The following is a 15,564-nucleotide window of genomic DNA, read 5'->3' on the forward strand; positions in this document are numbered from 1 at the left end:
GGGGTTGCAGTAATAATATCAGACAAAATAGACTTCAAAACAAAGAAAGTAACAAGAGATAAAGAAGGACACTACATAATGATAAAGGGCTCAGTCCAACAAGAGGATATAACCATTCTAAATATATATGCACCCAACACAGGACCACCAGCATTTGTGAAACAAATACTAACAGAACTAAAGAGGGAAATAGACTACAATGCATTCATTTTAGGAGACTTCAACACACCACTCACCCCAAAGGACAGATCCACCGGGCAGAAAATAAGTAAGGACACACAGGCACTGAACAACACACTAGAACAGATGGACCTAATTGACATCTATAGAACTCTACATCCAAAAGCAACAGAATATACATTCTTCTGAAGTGCACATGGAACATTCTCCAGAATAGACCACATACTAGCTCACAAAAAGAGCCTCAGTAAATTCCAAAATATTGAAATTCTACCAACCAATTTTTCAGACCACAAAGGTATAAAACTAGAAATAAATTCTACAAAGAAAAAAAAAAGGCTCACAAACACATGGAGGCTGAACAACATGCTCCTAAATAATCAATGGATCAATGAACAAATCAAAATAGAGATCAAGGAATATATAGAAACAAATGACAACAACAACACAAAGCCCCAACTTCTGTGGGACGCAGCGAAAGCAGTCTTAAGAGGAAAGTATATAGCGATCCAGGCACACCTGAAGAAGGAAGAACAATCCCAAATGAATAGTCTAACATCACAACTATCGAAACTGGAAAAAGAAGAACAAATGAGGCCTAAAGTCAGCAGAAGGAGGGACATAATAAAGATCAGAGAAGAAATAAACAAAATTGAGAAGAACAAAACAATAGCAAAAATCAATGAAAACAAGAGCTGGTTCTTTGAGAAAATAAACAAAATAGATAAGCCTCTAGCCAAACTTATTAAGAGAAAAAGAGAATCAACACAAATCAACAGCATCAGAAATGAGAACAGAATAATCATGACAGACTCCACAGAAATACAAAGAATTATTAAAGACTACTATGAAAACCTATATGCCAACAAGCTGGAAAACCTAAAAGAAATGGACAACTTCCTAGAAAAATACAACCTCCCAAGACTGACCAAGGAAGAAACACAGAAGTTAAACAAACCAATTACGAGCAAAGAAATTGAAATGGTAATCAAAAAACTTCCCAAGAACAAAACCCCGGGGCCGGACGGATTTACCTCAGAATTTTATCAGACACACAGAGAAGACATAATACCCATTCTCCTTAAAGTGTTCCAAAAAATAGAAGAGGAGGGAATACTCCCAAACTCATTCTATGAAGCCAACATCACCCTAATACCAAAACCAGGCAAAGACCCCACCAAAAAAGAAAATTACAGACCAATATCCCTGATGAATGTAGATGCAAAAATACTCAACAAAATATTAGCAAACAGAATTCAACAGTATATCAAAAGGATCATACACCATGACCAAGTGGGATTCATTCCAGGGATGCAAGGATGGTACAACATTCGAAAATCCATCAACATCATCCACCACATCAACAAAAAGAAACACAAAAACCACATGATCATCTCCATAGATGCTGAAAAAGCATTTGACAAAATTCAACATCCATTCATGATAAAAACTCTCAGCAAAATGGGAATAGAGGGCAAGTACCTCAACATAATAAAGGCCATATATGATAAACCCACAGCCAACATTATATTGAACAGCGAGAAGCTGAAAGCATTTCCTCTGAGATCGGGAACCAGACAGGGATGCCCACTCTCCCCACTGTTATTTAACATAGTACTGGATGTCCTAGCCACGGCAATCAGACAAAACAAAGAAATACAAGGAATCCAGATTGGTAAAGAAGAAGTTAAACTGTCACTATTTGCAGATGATATGATACTGTACATAAAAAACCCTAAAGACTCCACTACCAAACTACTAAACTGATATTGGAATACAGCAAAGTTGCAGGATACAAATTAACACACAGAAATCTGTAGCTTTCCTATACACTAACAATGAACCAATAGAAAGAGAAATCAGGAAAACAATTCCATCCACAATTACATCAAAAAGAATAAAATATCTAGGAATAAACCTTACCAAAGAAGTGAAAGGCCTATATACCCTGAAAACTACAAGTCACTCTTAAGAGAAATTAAAGGGGACACTAACAAATGCAAACTCATCCCATGCTCATGGCTAGGAAGAATTAATATCGTCAAAATGGCCATCCTGCCCAAAGCAATATACAGATTTGATGCAATCCCTCTCAAATTACCAGCAACATTCTTCAATGAACTGGAACAAATAATTCAAAAATTCATATGGAAACACCAAAGACCCTGAATAGCCAAAGCAGTCCTGAAAAAGAAGAATAAAGTGGAGGGGATCTCACTCCCCAACTTCAAGCTCTACTACAAAGCCATAGTAATCAAGACAATTTGGTACTGGCACAAGAACAGAGCCACAGACCAGTGGAACAGATTAGAGACTCCAGAAATTAACCCAAACATATATGGTCAATTAATATTTGATAAAGGAGCCATGGACATACAATGGCAAAACGACAGTCTCTTCAACAGATGGTGCTGGCAAAACTGGACAGCTACATGTAGGAGAATGAAACTGGACCATTGTCTTACCCCATATACAAAGGTAAACTCAAAATGGATCAAAGACCTGAATGTAAGTCATGAAACCATTAAACTCTTGGAAAAAAACATAGGCAAAAACCTCTTAGACATAAACATGAGTGACCTCTTCTTGAACATATCTCCCCGGGCAAGGAAAACAACAGCAAAAATGAGCAAGTGGGACTACATTAAGCTAAAAAGCTTCTGTACAGCGAAAGACACCATCAATAGAACAAAAAGGAACCCTACAGTATGGGAGAATATATTTGAAAATGACAGATCCGATAAAGGCCTGACGTCCAGAATATATAAAGAGCTCACACGCCTCAACAAACAAACAACAAATAACCCAATTAAAAAATGGGCAGAGGAACTGAACAGACAGTTCTCTAAAAAAAAGATTGCTGCCATTCTTTGACATTGGTTAATATTCATTGATGACTTTTGAAGAGGCAAACAATGAATATCATCACCTAAAAGATTCTTGCTTTAGAGGCCAGAAATAAGATGGTACATTTGATTAACAACTCAGTCCTCAATGGGAAAGTCTTTTAGTTCTTTCAAAATACATTTAAGTGAAAATGACAAAACAAGTAGGGTTTTTAAATTGTGATTCCAAAATATAGGTATTAGAGGGTAGAAATCTGCTAGAAGCCAATCCCCATATATAAGAGTTGTACTCATCTCTACCACTCTGCCTCTACAAGTGAGATGTTTTCATGAATCCAAATGATGGAAATAGAAAGATTATTCAGCATCCTAATGGGATTATTATTTTTTGAGAAGCTTCACAAATACAAGTTCATTGTTGAATCTTGTTTCCATGATTCCAAGCAGTTGCTTATATTTTGAATAGCTATGTATGCTTCTAACTTTCTAACTCTACTTTTAAAATATTGAGCAGCCAGTAGTTTGCTCATATGGTATGCATAAGAGGCCCACAAGGAACAAAGCCCTTCATTAATATGTTGAATTATTTTTAACACACTTATATTTCTATCCCAAATCATCATCTCAGAAAGATGGCAGTTTCCATCCTCCCAGTTGTGGGTAGCACCTGCAAAATACAAACCCAAACTGTGACACATCCAGTACTAAAAAACCAATCTTGTTTCATCTGGCCAGCAGACCAAAATATCAAAATCATTGAAGGGAAACAAGGCAAAAAGTTAACTGCCTCTTATATGTAGTCAACACAGATGTCTAGTTAAGCTGTTTATGTTGTAAGAGCATGTGTATGTTAACAGAGCACAGACCCCTCTAATAAGCCAGAGTCGGAATACAAATGCAAGAGAATGTTAAACACCTAAATGCAATAATTCAGTTCTTTTTTATCTTCCTATAGTAACAAATTAATTTATGCAGAATCTCAGATTATTTTTGAACAGATGCATATAACAAACAGTTTCACTGAGTTATTTGGGTATCTCTAAATTATTTATTTCCTTTAAAAACTGTATTACATGTTTTTTTATTTTAATATGTAGACTATGTTTCTTTAAGTGTCAAATTATTTGCACATGACTTAAACTAAGTGTCTTGGTGTTGTTACCCCAAAAGTAGACCCTGACACAAGGATTAAGTGTGAGTAATATTTGAAAGGTTAACTAGAAAGCACAGGCAAGGAAGTGGGAAAAATGACTCAGGGAAGGGAAAGATGCCGATAAATGAGTGAGTCAGTGAGTGGTTCACTTCTGTGGGCAACTGGTACTCAGTTCCTCTGGGGATCATCTGAGAAGTCACATGGAACTCATCTCAAAAGCACCCCATCAGAAGCTGCTTAGGCTGAGCCATTTATCTACTGACTTCCACCCCCAAGGTGAGGGTTTCCCCAAAGGCACTAATGCCTTACCTACTTCTAACTGGCTGCAGGAGGGCGAGCTCCCTGGCAGTGTAGAAAGCTCTCAGGCAGAAGGAAGAGAGACAGAGGCTTGATGTGGGATGTCGTCAGTGAACCAGAAATTTCTATTTCAGCCCCAGTAATTCATGTGGCTGAGGGGATGTGGGGCAGGAAGGAACATTTTCTGACTAGGGCAATGTACTGCTTGATGAGCTTAACACCAAAGCCTCTATAACTCTGGCTCAAAGGCTTCATACCACATGAACATGTTCCTTGACCATTTTCCTGTTGGTTCTCCATTTTTTTCCCTCTTTTCCTCTATCTTTCTCTTCTTCTCCACTTTTCTTCTCCTCAAGTATCACTTACTTAGCAAATCAGGCACCAACCATGTCCAAGACACAGGGTTCTGAATTAAGTGCAATTCAGCTGTGCACCCCCCTCACCATCCTATCACACTTCTCATGTTGGATGGCACTGGAATGGTCAAAAGCATTTTTGGGAATCCAACCTCAGGGAAGTTGAGTGAGGAGGGTACATTTAATTTGGATTTAGTGGGATATATCTATATAATTCATAGTCACTTCTATGTATGGTTAATTTCAGTTACTGTATGGTATAGGAAGAGCTTCTGGAAATGTTCTCACCACCCTCTATGTTGAGCTTACCTGAACAAAGGTTCAAGGTCAGGGGTCCCATCACAATGTGATGTGCCCTGTAGCATCTAGCACCAGAGTATGTAATAGAGGAAAAACAAGTTTTGATAAACTGGAAGGAGGCCAGAATGGATGAAGCTTAGAAGGTTATGCCAGCAGCTTGGCAAAAGATGACATGTTAACTTAGACAAAAGTGTTGGTGGAGGGCATGAGGAGAAGTGAACAAATTCAATACATACATAGAAGACAAAATAAAGGACTTAATGTTGGATTAGACATTAAAAGTGAGGAAGAAGGACCTATCACAAGTGAACCTAGTTTTCTGTTTCCCATAATTCAAAACACAGGCAATTATCCCAAGCAGATATTCACAAATCCAAGCTTCTTACATTCTGAGGCTCTATCATCATCCACAGATGGCTTCCAAGGTCCCTATGCTCATCTACATCAAGAGGTGAATCAATGGCAGGCAAAATGTGAGAACTTTTACGGGGCAGGCCTGGAAGTGGCTTTGATCACTCTGCTCCTCTGCCCTTTGGCCACACTTGCAAGGAAGGAGGAGAAATAGAGTCTAGCTGTGTGGCCAGGAAGAAGAGCAAAGAGGTTTGGTCACCAGTGAGCAGTCTCTGCCTCAATGCAAAAGCTAGAAAATGAGTATATTCTTTATTTTGGGAATGGAATTGTTCCATTAGAGCAGAGAAGGCTTTTAACAACTAGATTTATTTTGGGTTTCACTTATTTTTCTCTATATCTCTTCTCTTTTCCTCTACATCCTCTTCTTATATTCAAGGGTAAGTAGAACCTTACTGAGTTCCACTTCCACATATTCATTTTTAAGCAGGGCAAATCACCTTTTAAATACCTATTTATTCATTCAACAGATATTTAAGTGTCTACAACTCTCAGTCCATTTGTTTACTTCTTGTCCAAGGATGGAAGAAAAGAACTATTATTTTACTCTTAAAAAAGAAAGGGTATTAGAACTGGGTTTTAAGTTTATAAGAAAATTGTTAATGCACAAATATGAATACTTAACTACTATTTCTAATAACCAAACAAATGAAAATAGTTTAAATGTACAACAATAGGGGAATGGCTAAGTTAAAACTATGGCACATCTATATGGTGGAATATTCTGCAGTGAAGCAAATGTTTACAAAGAGATTTTTATGAAGTAGGGGATATTTATGATACAATGTTAAGTAGAAAGTACAGCAGGTGCTATCTCAATTACATAAATATATGCACAGAGAGAAGAAAGTACACCAAATGTTAATTGCAGTTATTTCTGGGATAGGATTAAAAGAACAGTGTATTCTCCTCTCTATACTTTCATGTACGTGCAATTTCTTTTTTTTATACTGAGTTTAAAGTCAGATTAAGAAGTTCTTTTTTAAATACTCAAAGCAAACTCAAGGAAGCCATAGGAGGCTTCCTCTTAGGTAATCATAGCCAGGCCATATTAAAACTTCCTAAGCAAAATGGGCATTAAACTAAAGCTGGAGGCTGAGTCCAAAATCTGGGAGCAGATTACCAGAATGTTCTGTACAAATGCTTTAACATCTCGGTGTCCTTTATGCAGCCCACAGGATGGGTCCATCAATGCTGGAAATCCAGTCCTGGGCAAAGCCAAAATACAGAACTCAGGCCAGAGGGAAAGGCCAGGCTTTGGCTACAACAGCAAGGCAACAAGTGCCAAATGTCAAACAAGTAGATGCAAAAGGCAAAAGCTACAGGAGCAGTTTGAATTCAGACATGTTAAATGAGGTCAAGAGTGAGGATTCAGGTATTCAGCAGTTCACATTAATCTCCTAAAATGGGATTTAGGCTAGTGCCTCAGTTGAAAATTTAAGGTGTGCCTTCAAACATCTTAAAAGTATAGCTTAGTGCCAGCAAATATGCATTAGACTTTTCCAAGAAAGGCATTTTTTAACCTCTAGATACAGACATACCTTGTTTTATTGTGCTTATCTTTATCACTTCATGGATATTACATTTTTAACAAATTGAAGATTTGTGGCAACCCTTCATGGAGTAAGTTTATTAGCACCATTTTTCCAACAGCATTTGCTCACTTCATGTCTATGTGTCACTTTTTGATAATTCTCACATTTCAAACTTAAATTTTTATTGTTATATTTGTTATTGTGATCTGTGAGCAGTGATCTTCGATGTTTCTGTTGTAACTGTTTTGTGGTACTACAAACCACACCTATATAAGAAGGAACTTAGTAAAAGTTGTGTGTGTTCTGACTACCCTTCTTCTATCTCCCTCCCTCTCCTTGGGCCACCCTATTCCCTGAAACACACAAAAAATTGAAATTAGGCCAGTTAATGACCTTACAATGGCCTCTAAGTGTTCAAGATAAAAGAGAAGTCACACATCTCTCACTTTAAATCAAAAGCTAGAAATGATTAAGCTTAGTGAGGAAAGCATGTCAAAAGCCAAGATGTGCTGAAAACTAGGTCTCTTGCACCAGCGAACCAAGGTGTGAATGCAAAGGAAAAGTTATTGAAGGAAATTAGAAGTGCTACTCCAGTGAATACACAAATGATAAGAAGACCAAACATCCTTATTACTGATGTGGAGAAAGTTTTAGTGATCTGGATGGGAGATCACACCAGCCATAACAATCCCTTAAACCAAAACGTAATCCAAGGCAAGGCCCTAACTCTTTAATTCTATGAAGGCTGACAGAGGTGAGGAAGCTTCAGAAGAAAAGTTTGAAGCTAGTACAGATTAGCTCATGTGGCTTAAGGAAAGAACCCTCTCCATAACCTACAAGTGCAAGGTGAAACAGCAAGTGCTGATATTAAAAAATGCAGCAAGTTATCCAGAAGATCTAATTAAGGTAGTTAATGAAGGTGGCTACACTAAATAACAGGTTTTCAGTGTAGATGAAAAAGCTTGATATTAGAAGGTGATATCACTTAGAGTTTTCATAACTGAGAAAGAGAATCACTGATTGGTTTCAAAGCTTCAAAGGACAGGCTGACTTTTTGTTATGGGTTAATACAGCTAGTGACTTTAAATTGCAGCCAAACCTCATTAAACACTCCAAAATTCTTTAAGGGCCCTTTAGAATTATGCTAAATCTACTCTAGAACAACAAATAAATGGAATAACAAAGCTTGGATGGCAACACATCTGTTTGTAACACGGTTTACTGAATATTGTAAGCCCATTGTTGAGAAATACTGCTAAGAAAAAGATTCCTTTCAAAATATTACTGCACATTGACAATGCACCTGCTCACCCAAGGACTCTGATGGTAATGTGCAATGAAATTAATGTTGTTTTCATGCCTGTTAACACATCTATTTGGTAGCCCATGGATCAAACAGTAATTTCAACTTTCAATTGAAAGTTGAAAAGGAGATAGTGACTCCTCTGATGGATATAAAGTATCCATAACCAAAGTAAATTGAAAACATTCTGGAAAGGATTCTCCATTCTAGATGCCACTAAGAACATTCACGATTCATGGGAAGAGATAAAAATATGAACATTAACAGGAGTTTGGAAGAAGTTGATCCCAATACTCATGAATGACCTCAAGGGGTCCAAGACTTCAGTGGTAGAAATAACTGCAGATATGGTAGAACTAGCAAGAGAACTAAAATTAGAAAGTGGGCCTGAAGATGTGACTGAATAGCTGCAATCTCAAGATAAAACTTTAACAGATAAGGAGTTGCTTCTCATAGATGAGCAAAGAAAGAGGTTTCTTGAGATGGAATCTACTCCTGGAGAAGATGCTGTGAAGATCACTGAAATGATAACAAAGGACTTAGAATGTTACATTAACTTAGTTGATAAAGAAGCATCAGGGTTTGAGAGGATCGGCTCCAATTTTGAAAGAAGTTTTACTAAGGTAAAATACTATGAAACAGCATTGTGTGATACAGATTAATAATTCATGAAAGGAAAAAATCCACTGATGTGGCAAACGTCATTGTTGTCTTATTTTAAGAACTGCCACAGCCACCCCAACCTTCAACAACCACCAGCCCAATCAGTCAGCAGCCATTACACTGAGGCAAGACCCTCCACAAACAAAAAAAAATTACAATTCGTGCTGAAAGCTCAAATGATGGTTTGCATTTTTTAGCAATAAAGTATTTTTAATTAAGGTATATACATTGTTTTCTTAAAACATAATCTTATTTCATACTTAGTAGACTGTATAGTGTAAACAAAACTTTTATACATGCTGGGAACCCAAAACATTCATTTGACTCACTTTATTGCAGTATTTGCGTTATTGAAGTGATCTGAAACCAAATCCACAATATCTCCGCAGTATGCCTGTATTTAAATAGTAATAATGAGAGATAACATTTACTGAGCACCTATTATATGCCATACACTGTGGCCTCACACTGTGCTAAATAGTTGATGTGCTTTGCAAATATAACCACATTTTATGAAATGGACATTTCCATCCCATTTGAAAGATGAAGAGACTGAGCCTGAGAAATAACAAACTGCTGAAGTAACACAGGTGGATAATGGTGGAAGCCAAGGCTATAACCCAAGTCAGTTTGACTCTAGAGCCTGTAGTCCTAACTGCATCATTACTGGTCAGTGGCTAATCTTATGTCCATTGATATTATCTGTGCTTCTTTTAAAAAACATGCCACTAGAGTAACATAAGCATGTATAGGTTTTAACAAACTACTAATTAAATTGCATACACACATTAAAAGAAACATAACAAAAGCAGACCTATAATTACCAGTCATATCCAGTGAAAGCAAGAAAACCAGTTAGGTACCCTAGGCATTTGTGAAAACTTATCAATAATATGATGGATATTGTCTAACTGAATTTGAATAGTTTGAGAAAAATTAAAACAACACATTAAAAGATACATAACAAAAGCAGACCTATAATTACCAACCATATCCAGTGAAAGCAAGAAAACCAGTTAGGTACCCTAGGCATTTGTGAAAACTTATCAATAATATGATGGATATTGTCTAACTGAATTTGAATAGTTTGAGAAAAATTAAAACAACACATTCCTGGGAACTGTTCACATCCCATATGTTCTTTTAACAATAGATAGTCTATAGTAGCACGAAAAACCCTGTCTACCAGGGGTGAGGCTAGTAGACACTGTGGGTAACTAAACTGGATTAAGATTTTGGTGCCTATTAAAGGAATATTACTAATAAAAAACTATTGCATATTTGAAAGTTGCTGAGAGTAGATCTTTAAAAAATTGTAACTGTGGTGATGGATGCTAACTAGACTTATTATGGTGGTTATTTTCAGTATATACAATTATTGAATCATTATGCTGTACATCTGAAACTGATATATGTTATATGGCAGTAACACCTCAATAAAAAATATATTCATGAGAATTAATTTGAGAAATAAAGAAGTCTTCTTAGAACCCTTAACATCATACCACAGAGGCTGGAAATGATTCTTCTACATCTCTAGCCAAGGTAAATGGGGAGGAAATGAAAAGTTGATACTAGAGATGTCTACAGTAGCCATGAAAATTAGTCTGGTTTCAGGAAGGATGTAAATGGAGTAAGTAAGGCATTAAGTAATTAAGATTTCTAATGAAAATCGAAAACACAACACACAACCCTTGTGTGATTCTTATTTGGATCAGTGAAACATACCCCCTTTAAACCAAACATCTAAAGAACACTGTTAAATATAATATGTAAGTATTAAAAACAATATTTACAGCACAGTAAACATTTCTGTGGGCCGAAGAATAAAATTAATTGTATGAAGTTGAACAATGAATAAAAAGAATAAATACTCCTTTGTTTGCTTCTTATGAGATCGTTGTAGAGCTGTTCAGTATCAATATAACATGATTAGTATAACATGCTCAACATGCAAGGGTGCTTTTTTCTTTAATTGCTCAAGATTTGACATGTTTTTGAATGAAAATTCATGCAATTAGCTGTGTGGAAAGCTACAGACATACTTGGGCCACTTTACCTTGACAGAAGCAACTGTTTTCACCTCATCAATTGCATATTCTCCAACACTAGCTCTAAATCAAGCAGGACATTCCAAAAGTAACCATGGGATTTCAGGGCACATCATTGAACTCCTCCTATTAAAAAAAAAAAATTAGTCTCTTCAGCAGAAATTTTCATTGTTTTCTCAAGCAATATTTCAAACATTCTGTGATGAAATTTTGCAAAGAAAATAGAAAATAAGTGATGCAATGAATATCACAAAATAACAATGGAGAAGTCTCAGAGCAGTCTATGATCACCTTAGAGAGGGGTGAAATTAAATATCTACTTAAAGATACCAAAGAAAGTTCTATTTTTGTGTGTATTTTTTAGTGCCAATCTGAAGATTCCACTTTGAAGTTACTCCAGTGATATCAAGATACCCTTTGGTGTACCCGATGTGTGTACTTAGAAGAGGGTTGGGCAAGTTTCAATGTCAAATAAATCAAAATAGAGAATAAGTAAAAAAATAAAAAATAAAAAATGATATAATACAAAGCTATTTAGCTCTGCCAGTTGCTTCTGTAACAAAAAAATGATCCCAGTAGGTCAAATGCATGCCCTGCTATCTTCCCAATAGCTTCAATAATGAGCTATTTGGTGTGGAAGCAAACTTAGGCCCCAGCTCTTGACAGTTTTATGGCCTTTGATCAAAGTTTTCAACAGTGTTTGGGGCAGGCATGATTAGGCAGCTAGGTTACACATACTGATTTTCCATTTGCAGATACACAATATTTTCAGAGTAAGCCAGTAAAACAGATAACCAGTTAGGCCACAAACTCTGCACCTCATGAAAGCTGAGCAAAGCTGTGAATATAAAGCCTCAGAAACACATGCATGCTAGACTTACTTGTAATAGTCTCTATGAAGTAAAACACCAATGACTAGTTGTCTTCTACATCATTGCCACATAAGTGTAAAACACTGAGAGTGTTTCTCAAGTGAAAAATTGGAGGTTTATGGAGACCCACATTCAGGTGGTACATAGGGTCAAACTTCAGAAATAGAGGCAAAGTTTTATAAGAAATCTCCTGAATTCCTTTAACCTCCCTGTCATTCCACCTGTCATTCAAGTCCCTCCACAATCAATTTTCCAACTTTTTAAACCAATATTTCCTTCAATAAATCCTCTCTTCTAGCAAAATTGTTCTTCTCATGGCCCTCTGAACATGTGGTGTATATTCATACCTCTCTGCCCCTGCTCAAACCATTGATCCCCACTTAGAATGTCATCATTCTTCCCACCCTAGTTCTCCTTCCCCATCATAAATCTCACACCTTCTTGTAGATCCCACTCAAATGCCACATCCACCATGAAGTCTTCTTGGCTATAGTGATTTCTCTCTTTATCTGACCTTCCTCAGCATTAACTGTTTATATATATATATATATATTCATTTGATACTTAAACTCTGCATGGCCATAATATCATAATATAACTTTTTATTTATATGTATTTTGCCCTCCTGAAAATTTTTCCGGTAACCTGTAAGCCGCATCTTCAGTGGCTGCCACCATGCAAATTCAACAGATCTGCCACCAATCCTGTATTCTCCTTAAATTTCTATTACCAGCACCATCACACTTACATTTCAGCCAGGCTCAAATCTTTGTAATTACCTTTGAGCCTCCTTCCTCTTCCCATATTTAATAAGTCACCAGAGCCTATAAATTCCAGCATTCTCATATCTCTTGCACCTGCCTTTTCCATTTCCTCTGCCAATACCCTTGCTCAGACCTTTATTTCCTACCTGGACTATTTCAAAAGTCTTCCACTGTCCTCTCTGTCTCCAGTTTCTCCACTTCCAGTGCAATCTAAACACCAGATTAATTTTCCTAAATACAACTCTGAATTACATTACTTCTCTGTATAAACACCTTCAATGGCATCTGAAAGCCTACCAAATAAAGTATAAATTACTCAGTCTGTATGAACTAGGCCTGGTATTGTGGATGCTTTGGTGTGCCACCAAGTTCCCCTTCAGTATCAAGGCATTCATTCCTCCAGATGACATTAATGTTGGTTTCTGATGGGTCATAGTTTAATTCCTCTCCAGTAATTGCTACTGGCCAAAAAGAGCTGTTTGGCCTACATTTTGTACCTTCCCCAGAGGCAGTCCAAATCCAATGACTGATTGTTGTGGGAATACCAAGCCCCAGCCCCCTCATCTCAATTCAGGAAAACTTTGTAGTATTATGCTAGCTTCTGTATGCCATGTAGGATTTGTTAAAGGATTTGTTGCAATTTTGGTTCAGTTCAACTTCTCCCTCTGCCATATCCTGCCTCCCTAACTCCCTCACAAGAGTTGATCTCAAGAGATTTCCCCAATAATTTCCTGCACTGGAACTGGCCCACAAGCCAGAACTATTGCTTCTCCCTGCACAACTAGAAAAAGTCCATGTCCATGATTGTTTAGAAAAGAACATGAGACAGTCAGTCTTCACCCTTCATGCAAATTTAGTGAATGAAAAATAGGGACAAGGCCATCCTGCCTTTTCACTGTGGCATTGCTGTAACCTCATAGACCAATTTAGTGCTAGAGATGGAGGAGCAAAATGGCCACATCTGGTTGCTAAATGACCTCATTCATGCCAAAAGGGAGGCCATGAGCAGTCACTGATAAGCAGGCATTCATTTTCTGACTGTTCTTTTCTCTGGAGTGTAAACATTTAAAAAGGAAAGCCTATTAGAATAGGAGCAACTGCCAACTTCATTTACCCCTTCATATTTAATGAGCCTATTTTGTTTTATGGGCTCTTCAAAAGAGCTGACAGAGAAGAGGTGGCTATGAATGGAAAACCTGAAGCAACTTGCTGAACCCTCATTGTGAAGTTGATGGCTTGCCTTGTCATGCCTCCACAGACCTGTGTTTCCATAATTCCCTTTTCAAATACAGATCAAAACCCAAATGAGAAAAGAATTCTTGCTCTCCTCCAAAGTGTCAATACAGAAGAGTATTCAAGCACCTTGAGGGAGATGCAGCCACTAACACATTGGCAGTTAACGTAATAGTAATGTGGTACAATTTTTGAGACATTTAGCCCAGACTGCCAAAATTTGCTGCATAGCTTTAGAGCCAGGAATCATTCTATCCTTCCCCTATCCTGGCCAAAGCAACAATTCAATAATAACAAAGTAATGTTTTGATTTGAAAAATGTAATAAGGACTTGAAGAGGCATTTCTTCAAAGAAGACATGCAAATGGCCAACAGACAAATGGAAAAATCACTGATCATCACTAATCATCTGTGAAATGCAAATCAAAACCACAATGAGATCTCAAATCTGTCAGAATGGCTATTATGAAAAAAAAAAGGCAGCAACTGTTGGAGAGGATGTAGAGAAACTGGAACTCTTTAACACTGTTGGCAGGAATGCAAAATGGTGTTGCAGCTGCTGTAGAAAACAGTATGAAAGCTCCTCAAAAAAATTTTTACACTACCATACGATTCAGCAATGACACCTCTGGGTATATATCCAAACGAACTGAAACTAGGATCCAAAAGAGGTATTGTCATTCCCATATTTATTGCAACACTACTCAAAATAGCAGAGATAGAAGCAACCTATGTGTCCATTGATGAGTGTAAAAAAATACGGCACATGCATACAATAGAATACTATTTAGACTTTTTAAAAAATGGAAATTCTGCAATATTTGACAACATGGATGGACCTTAAGGACATTGTGCTAGTGAAATAAGCTATACACAGGAAGACAAATACTATATGGTTCTACTTAGATATCTAAAATAGTCAAATTTGTAAAATCAATGACTGTAATGGTTGTTATCAGGAGCAGGGGGAAAGAGAGAAATGAGAAGCTATTAATCAATAAGAATAAAATTTCAATAAAGAAAGATGAAAAAGTACTAGAGATATGTTGTACAATGTTGTACCCATAGTTGACAATATATTGTACATTTATAATTTGTTAAGTGTATAGATCTTACATTAAGTGTTCCTACAACAATAAAATTTTTAAAAAGAAAATGTATTTCAAATTTGAATGTTCAAGTTTCCCTAGTAATTCATAGTATGCGTATTATATCTAAATAAATATTTTGGACATCTAAGTCTGACTACCTCTCCCACACTACCCCCAAAGCATTTTGATGGCTTCCTATTGTTCTTGGGATTAAAGACCAAAATCATCCATAACATAAACTTTGAGCCCCTGGATGATCTGGCTGCTGCTGTCTCATTCTTACTGTATTCCAGCTGCACTGGCCCTCTCTCCACCCCTCCTATCTCAGAGTTTTGGTAGTTGGCCACTGCCTCTAGGGAACTTTCCACTCCACTCTCCAACCACATAACTCCTCTTCTTCCTTCAGATCTCCTCCCACCTCACAACTATGTCAAACCCACCTTTTATGTGCTAATAGCTCCAGTGCTTCCCTTTTTGACACTTATTAATGATAGCATTTTACATGTATTTGT

The 15,564-nt window shown here is 37.0% G+C and overlaps 1 long non-coding RNA gene across 1 annotated transcript in view; it reads right to left on the reverse strand.

Annotated features, from left to right (window-relative positions):
- LOC118972764 (uncharacterized) overlaps positions 1-15,564 on the reverse strand; it is a 294,258-nt gene that overhangs the window by 68,131 nt on the left and 210,563 nt on the right. Inside the window, exon 6 of the long non-coding RNA XR_012121214.1 lies at positions 11,101-11,218. This is a non-coding gene — a long non-coding RNA (uncharacterized lncRNA). The remainder of the gene's footprint in view (positions 1-11,100; positions 11,219-15,564) is intronic.

The sequence above is a fragment of the Manis javanica genome, chromosome 1, assembly GCF_040802235.1.
Source record: "Manis javanica isolate MJ-LG chromosome 1, MJ_LKY, whole genome shotgun sequence".
In the NCBI taxonomy this organism is placed as follows: Eukaryota; Metazoa; Chordata; class Mammalia; order Pholidota; family Manidae; genus Manis; species Manis javanica.